The sequence below is a fragment of the Petaurus breviceps genome, unplaced genomic scaffold (assembly GCF_028583685.1).
Source record: "Petaurus breviceps papuanus isolate PSGF00001 unplaced genomic scaffold, PetGlider_PUasm1.0 38, whole genome shotgun sequence".
NCBI lineage: Eukaryota > Metazoa > Chordata > Mammalia > Diprotodontia > Petauridae > Petaurus > Petaurus breviceps.
The window spans coordinates 37,080,186-37,088,547 of NW_027186304.1; the positions used below are offsets into that span (position 1 = coordinate 37,080,186).

The 8,362-nt window shown below is 37.1% G+C and overlaps 1 protein-coding gene and 1 long non-coding RNA gene across 6 annotated transcripts in view; one reads left to right on the forward strand and one right to left on the reverse strand.

The window, feature by feature from the left end:
* Window positions 1-3,503: 3,503 nt before the first annotated feature.
* RBBP8 (RB binding protein 8, endonuclease) overlaps window positions 3,504-8,362 on the forward strand; it is a 120,564-nt gene continuing 115,705 nt past the window's right edge. For 2 of the 5 annotated variants that reach the window (XM_069099769.1, XM_069099773.1), the window contains exon 1: window positions 3,504-3,756. The gene's annotated coding sequence lies outside the window, so the exon portion shown is untranslated. Of the gene's footprint in view, window positions 3,757-5,542; window positions 5,680-5,725; window positions 5,893-8,362 lie in introns of all 5 variants that reach the window. The other 3 variants (XM_069099772.1, XM_069099771.1, XM_069099775.1) reach the window with 3 other exon arrangements.
* The window catches only part of LOC138170446 (uncharacterized), a 21,131-nt gene continuing 19,535 nt past the window's right edge, over window positions 6,767-8,362 (reverse strand). Inside the window, exon 3 of the long non-coding RNA XR_011170628.1 lies at window positions 6,767-6,893. This is a non-coding gene — a long non-coding RNA (uncharacterized lncRNA). The remainder of the gene's footprint in view (window positions 6,894-8,362) is intronic.

Sequence of the window (8,362 nt, forward strand, 5' to 3'; positions counted from 1 at the left end):
GTACCTGGAATCTAAACCGCATTAAGAATGATTTTGTAGGACAGTGTCTATAGATTTTTATTCAGAGCAGTATTTTTTATTGACCTAATCAATTCAAAATACTCTCATTCTGGTAGTTTTAATTATAGCTCTATTCATGTGTAATATATATAGTTCTTTGTAAAACAAGTTTTTAGATTTCTGACTCACTTCTGTAAAGTTACTGACTTTGATTCCAAACAAAAGAACTTTAGTGATTTTTTAAAAAAACTCTGCTACCAGACTAGCTTTAATTGTGGGGCTCATATATGAATGCAATTCCATTTAGTTTAATAAATATTTAAGATGGAACATAAGAGGCAGCCAGCACATAGATGTATGTTGTTTACTGTGTCACCTTGGGCAAGTTACTTAGCCTCTTTGAGCTTCAGTTTCTTCATCTATAAAATGAGAGGGAAAGGGTATTGACTAGATGATCACCCCAGGCTTGTTTCCTTGAATCTAAAATGAATGGTTAGGACTAAGTGGCTGAAAATTTACTTCCAGTTATAAATATATGTTCACATGATTGTCCCTACTCCATTAGAGTTTCCATTATTAAAGAGACAGGACATAAGGGCATATCTGTGGATATATTTTATTAGATGCTTGTTATTTTATTTCTTGGGAGAATGTAAGAGACAAAGATGGAAAGGAGAAAGAAAATCAAATAGATAAAGGAACAATTGATTGGTGATAGGAGGAGAAAGAAGTATAAATCCAATAAGGGTTGGAATCAGACCTGTAATTTCATTGGTAAAGGAAATGCTCAGGTAAGGATATTTCCAAGTCAGTACAGATCATCACCTTCTCTGCAAAATACAGTTATCCCTTCCACATTGCAACTTTCCCCATTTCGATATATGACAAGTTGGCATAAGAAATTAAATGGGAATTTGGGGGGAGTTTTGAGGAAGCCACAGATGACACACAAAGAACAGCATGTGAGATAGAAAAAGGTTAGAAACCCAGAAATGAATAAAATATACGTATAGTATTGTAAATATCAACATATTTTATCTTTTAAGGTACTGTAAACACCTCTTAAAAGAAAGAGAAAAAATTCAAAAAGAAAAAATTACAAAGGGAGGGCCAAAAATCTTACATGGATTTTCCAGACCGTGGGGAGTGCCACACCACTAAACTCTGCAACGTGGAAGGGATAACTGGGGAATCTCAGAGAGGTGCCCAGAGCACTGAAGGGCTGAGCAAATTTTATAGGGTCACACAACTGCTATATGAAGCCAGTTGTTTCTGGCTTCAAGGTCAGTCGGTTATCCAAGGTGTCATGCTGCCTCTTTATACATATTTAAAGTGGACTTCTTCCAATAAACCAAATTTATTTGTTTTTTTTGTTGTTGTTGTTGTTATCATGAGTAGTGGTGGGGACATTTTTAAGTTCTTGATTTCTTATGCATAAAGCTTAAAATGGAATGTTATAACACCCCACTCTTTTCCTGTTTCTGTTTTCCAGTATCCACATGCATCACTAGATAGGTCAGCTGAACAGTTACTCTGAATTTAACAGGTTAAAAAGGACTCATGAAACATACATCAACCCAGAAACCCTTCTAGGACAGTCACCTCACTATGAACCCCCTCCCTAGTGGTTATTGTTTTATTTTAAGTCACAGACACCAAAACATATGGAGCTGGTGAGTGAAGATGAGGTTTATACATCAAGTTCTCCTTGCAGAGGGACCATTCTCTAGTTAGACCCCTATGAACCTTCCACTAATGAAATGCCTAATTATGAAGATGACCTAGAGTAGAGGTTATTAATGTGGAGTCTATGAATTTAAAAAAAAATTGATAACTACATTTCAATATAGTGGTTTGTTTTGTAATCCTATGTATTTTATTTCATGCACTGAAAAACAGTCCATAGGCAGGGGTATGCTGGTAAATGTTTGTTTGTTTTGTTTTTTGCTTTTTGGAGGGGGGAAGGCAGGGCAATTGGGGTTAAGTGACTTGCCCAAGGTCACACGGCTAGTTTTTGTGTTAAGTGTCTGAGGCCAGATTTGAACTCAGGTCCTCCTGACTCCAGGGCTGGTGCTCTATTCACTGTGCCACCTAGCCGTCCCTTTGGTAAATTTTTAATAGCCACCTAGGGTAGGGAAGAATATTTTAAAAAAACTTAAGTTTCATCATCATTATTAACATTTCTTTCACTTTTTTAAAATTTAAAAATCAACAAAACAATTAAGTCCTAATTTTTGAGGTGTAAATGCTCACACTCAAAATTTAAAAATCAGTTCTCTCCCCCAGTTTAATTAAGCTCCAGCACACCCCTATCTTCCCTGGTCTGACATCAGGGTTCCCGACACAAAAATGATTAAGAACCTCAGACCTAGAGGGATTCTTGCCAGCTATGCTAGCAGGAAACATAGTCTAACAGTCAAGCTGGGACAGCTTTAAGTAGGGGTCTGGCAAACAGGGTCTGTTCACATAGGTAGCCTTGGTAATTTTCAACCCAACTAAATTTTCAGAGGCTCATCATCAGAAAGGTGGCCACCAGGTAGTGAACATTTCTGAGGCATTCTATATGTGTTTTATATAGTTTTTATATATCCTGCGGCATACATAGGATGACACCCACCACCACTACACATATGGTGTCCCAAAAATTTCTGTGCAGTTTTAAGCTTTAAATTCTTGCCTAATATGCAAAAATTTTTGCCAGTATGGATTTGATAGGACATGGAGGCCGTGTGAGAAGACAATGAAGATTACACATATATGCAAATGGTTGATCACTTGGAACTCCATTTCTGCTTCTAGGCCATCTGAATACTGGAGACTTTAGGAATTAAGTAGATTTGGGTTTTCTCATATCTAATGGGGGGTGGCGAGGGGGGTTGCTTTGATTTGGAATTCCTATCACCAAGGAACCCAAATAGAAGCCAGCTAAGAGGAAGAAGACGAACAAATGAAGGCTCTTGGACTGGCCCAGATCTCTCAGAGTCCCTAAAGCCCAGTCCAAATCTCTCCCTACAAAGCTGGGCTAAAACCAAACATGACATATGAGGGACAAGGATGAAGGCAGGGAATTAATAGTTATTCATTTTACTGAATGTTTCTTTTCTCTCTCAGTTTTGCAGTCCTATTTCTGGGGACTCCATCACCTGGAAGGTGTAGACTATTTTCAAATGTCTTCTACCCCAGAAGCTGTAGACTACTTGCTTTAACTAAAATAAAAGAAGTTTACAACAATGGGATATTGCTGTACTTGACACAGCTCTATCTCTCCCACTCCTTCCTTCTACTCTGGGTGAATTATTTTGCCGGAGGCTACAACATTCTAGCTGAGGAGTTTGTTGGGAGTGGACTGGGAGGCGTGAATAATTCACCATCTATGAAGCTGAGCTGAGCCGCTGCAGCATGTTGGGCTAGCCTTTGATGCAGACTGGTTGAACAGGTTCCGGGTCTACTGAAGAACCAGTTTGACTGGCCTGTTATGCCAACAAATTCTGGTATGAGTCCATGTTCCACAGACTGTAGAAACCTGCCCAGCCAGTTAAATGAAAGGCATATTAGGTTATCCATTGCAAGCTGAATAGATCTTAGATGCAGAGACCTCCTGTGCACAGGAGCAGTTTCTTAGCATTCTCTAGTGTGGTCCAGAGTGGTGGCTTCCTCTACTGATTTTTTGTTTGAAGTTTATAGCTTCAGGGAAAGTCAGTAAAGCATTCTCTACCCTTGACCAAGAGCAGAAATTTTCTAAATAAAAACTGAAGGGTAAGTTAATTTATTTTCTATATTTCTCTATTTTCTATGCATTCTGAAAAAAAGCTTTTGAAATTATACTTAAACATAGTGTTTGATATAATGTACTAAATTTTTCCTTAAATTTAAGCAGGCTAAATAGTAACATTTTTATTACAAAAATACTAGATCTTATACCTATTTGTTGATTAGTTTAAATTAAGGCTATCTGGTATAGAATGGACTTTTTGGTTTTTGCTATAATTTTACAGAGCTGTCATTTTAATTGCTCTGAAGAGAACTTCATTAATATTCAACATTTAATGTTTAACCTTAAAAAGCTATCCATTTCTCTGAAAAAGATATGTAACTATAAGTGTGTCCACAGGACTTATGCATGGATATGCCCCTATTAAATCCAAGTTATCATAGCAATAATTTCAAAAAATGCTTACGGAAGAAAAAAATGTTGGTTTACTTGTGAATCATAAGAACACCTAGAAGAAGAGTTGTTCCTAGTTAGAAAAATTAAAGAGTGTGAAAAACAAAGGCTGTGGAATCTGGTAACTGATTAACTATTAGAACTCAAAAGCACTTGCTGAGCTGAATAGAAAGGAATGAAGACAGGTTTTGTCATGCCTGTTAGGTCTGAAAAACTCTTTAGATTAAAAAAAATGAATCTTTCTGTCAACTATATTATAGTTAAAACTCATCCCTCTTCTCTTTTATAGCAGTCAGTTTGTTTAGTGGATATTGTCACAATTCAGTAAACTAACAGTTACCATCCCTTACTTTATTTTGATTTAGTAAATGGTAGAGTTCTTTTCCCCTCTATCCATTTATATGAAAGAGGATTGAATATATTTAATGATTTATGTATTGATCTAAGAATCTGAAATTCTACAACATGTAGTATTCAAGCTAAGATGTCTAGATGTGAAGGGAACAGCTACCTTTAGTATATCTTGGCAGGACCTTGACTCAAATTGAAGAGCATTAAATAACTCTTGTCCTCCCTGTATGAAAAGGATGTTCTCTACTATTAAAGAGACAACAAAGAGATCTCATTTGTAAGGTCTGAAAAATGAACATGTTGTTTAGGTGTGAGATACTTCCATTTCTGGGGAGGAAACTTTTGGTTACCTTTTAGTCTCCAAATTCTACATGTGAGTTTTGAGAAACGAACACCTCAAAAGACATTATGTTTTATCTACAAAATGCCAAATGAACTGGTGGATTCAGTTAGCAAAAAAAAAAAAATCCATTCAATGAAAATATTACTTCATTATTTGCATTCAATATTACTTCATTCAATATTACCATTCAATATTACTTCATTACCCTTATTTTATAGATGAGGAAATAATGACTCTGACTTAGATAATGCTCCATAGTTTACAAAGTACTTCTTTCCCAACAGTATTATAAAGGATGTAGTGCAAATATGATTATCTCCATTTTACATATAAAGAAACTGAGGACTGCAAAACTAGTCTTGGAACTCAAGACTTCAATTTACAATCCAATATTTTCTCAACACTATCAAGCAAGTCCTTAGAGGGTTTCCTCTTTGCTCCCCATACTAACTCTTATATTAGCAGTCTAACGTAAGATTGTCATTGAGGATATATATATAAAAGAGTTATTGTTATGTTATGTTCATTGCACTTCCTAAGATAGTGAACCAGCTTGTTATCAGCTCATAGTTACATCTGCTATTTTGTTTCCATTGCTCTGGTAAAAATTATATTTAAAATACAGCGCTTTACAATTATATAGCATGCATACCTATTGTTATTGTTGTTGAATCATTTTTCAGTTGTGTCCAGCTCTTCTTGATCCCACTTAGGATTTTCTTGGCAAAGATACTGGAGTAGTTTACCATTTCCTTCTTCAGCTCATTTTATAGATGAGGAAACTGAGACCAACAGGGTTAAGCCTAAGGTCACACAGCTAGTAAGTGTCTGAAGCCAAATTTGAACTCAGGTCTTTCTTACTATAGGCACTGTATCCACTGTGCCACCTAGCTGCCCCAGCTTGAATAGCTTCATTATCCTCAATTGATCTTCAAAAGAACACTATAAAAATACTAGAGAGTCTCCATTGCAAATATAAGAAAATTGAAGCTCAGAGAGATCATGAGACTTGCCAAGGACACAGAGTTAACTGGTAAGTAGCAGAGTCTGGATGGAAACCTATGTCATCTCACTCTAGGTTGAAGGTACTTTCTACTATTACATACTTCCTTGGCCTCCCAGTTCCTTTTTATGATGTCTTCAGTTAACCTCCTCAGGGTCTTTACTTTTCCTAATCTAAATGTCTAATGCCATAAGACTTTGCCACACCAGCAAAGTCTATCTGCTGCTATCATTTTTCTTGCTTATGTAATGGGAGAAAATAGGTGAGTATCCTATAATCTGTGAGACCTTGGGCCATTTGAAGTGAGACATCTGTTCTGAAGATCAGGGGGCAATGGAAAGGAAGACTCATTTGTCTGCCCTCATTAGAGCAGGGACAGGGACAGGGAATGGACCTGTGATGTCCTTAGTATAAAGAACTCCTGGGTGAGCAAACTCTTTTTTTACTAAGGCAGGTCAATAAGGTCATCCTTAACTCCTTACTCTCACTCATCCCACATAAACAATCAGTTGTTAATTCTTGTCATTTCTACTTCTACAACATCATTTGCATACATTCTTTTTCCTCTATTCCCAATCCTTAGTGCAGGTCCTCACCATCTCTTTCTAGTTGGTCTTCCTGCCTCAGGTCTCTCCTTATTCCAATCCTTTCTCTAAACAGCCAGCAAAGTGGTTTTCCTAATGCACAATTCTGGCCATATCAATCCTTACTCAATAAATTCCAGCAGCTCTCTATAGCATGCATGTGGCCACACTCCAGTAAAACTATCTCAACAGATGGGCTAAATCAGCTGGAGGGTAACTGACTAGCTTCAAACCCACTGGTGAGGTAGAGGGATGTCTAGCCCAAGCATGTGAAGTCTTCTTGCAGGCAAAATGAGGGGATGAGAATAATTTATTCCAATAGTCATGAAGGCAGTTGAAGGAGCATGTTGTACAGTACTTAGAGTTTGGTCAGACATTGAAGATGCCAAGGTCATCCACCGCATCACCAGTCATCTTGAGTTTTGTCTTGCCACTGGACTTTGATCACTGGAAGAGAAAATGAGGATGATGACTTTGTGCAATTTTGCCTCGCTTAAATCCAATACATGAGCAAGTCAAGACATCACCCTGTGATGTCACTGGTCCTCTTTGAAAACAAAGGAAGAACAACCAATGATATAAATTCCTCTGACACTTAAAGCAGTCAAAACTTAACCACCTTTTATCTTTACAGCATTATTACACATTATTCCCTTGCACACATTTTATGTTTCAGCCAGATTGTCCTTCTTGCCATTATTCTCAAGTTCCATCTTCTATCTCAATGACCACACTGGCTGTAGTGGATTCTTTCATCTCCGCCTCCTAGAATCTCTGATTTCCTTCAAAATAGCTCAAGTACCACCATTTAAATAAGTCTCTTTCAGATTTCCTCCAATCCCTAGTCCTTCCCCCTTATCTATTTTATTTGTGTTTTGCATATAATTTGTCTGTGTGTGTGTTCATATTGTTGTTTCGCTGTGGAAATATAAGGTTCTTGAGGACAGAGGATGTTTCATTTTACTTTTGTCTTTGTACTACCAGAGCATAGTACAAAGCCATAGTACAGCCTTAGTACAGGGAACATAATAAGAGCTTAATAAGTGCTCACCAATTAACTGACTTATTATATGCCTGAGTGCTTTGTCTATATAATGGTTAGAAGGTAATTACAAGCAAATACTTTGTAAATATCATTAAATTTGACTTCAACAAATGTGTAACTGAAAAAAATATCCAAGTCTCTTTTTCATGTTCCCAAGTAAGATTTAAATCAAAGCATCTCTTGCTAAACTAAATGTGTACTCAAGGGCTAGAATTTTATAGGTTTAGAAACAAATGGCCTGAATCTAGAAATTATTATTTTGAACAAATGCTATTTTCTCCCAAGTTTATGAAATATTTTTATAGAACTACCTTTCTGAAGTGTTCAGATATTTGTCCTATTAAAGAAGAAATATGTATTCAAAATTAATAGAACTACTATACAGCCTTTCAATATGAAGCTAAATAATTTTAAAACAAATTTAGATGTATCTCAAAGAAAATTATAATCTGTCCTAAAAATAACAATCTCTTGCATTTAAATACCGTGTTTCCCCGATAATAAGACCTATCCCGAAAATAAGCCCTCCCCTTACTGTGTAAGATTCCTCTAAAATAAGCCCTCCCCCAAAAATAAGCCCTATTGAGATTGCTACTGTAGTGAAGGTGATCCCCTGCGCTACACGCTACATTACGGTACCCTTTGTATGCACCGTTCCCCCCCTCCTCCCGGTGAAACGCAGGCCGTGCTCCGAGCTGCATCCAATCAGAGCTGTAGCAGTGAGCGCGTCATCCTGTTCTTCCCCAGTGATTTGCTTGCTGGCGCCATTGAGAGCAGTGCCGCGGAGGAGAGCTGAGGCAGGACAACATAAGCCCTCCCCTGAAAATAAGCCCTCTGGTGTTTTTCTTTCCAAAAAAATTAATAAGACAGC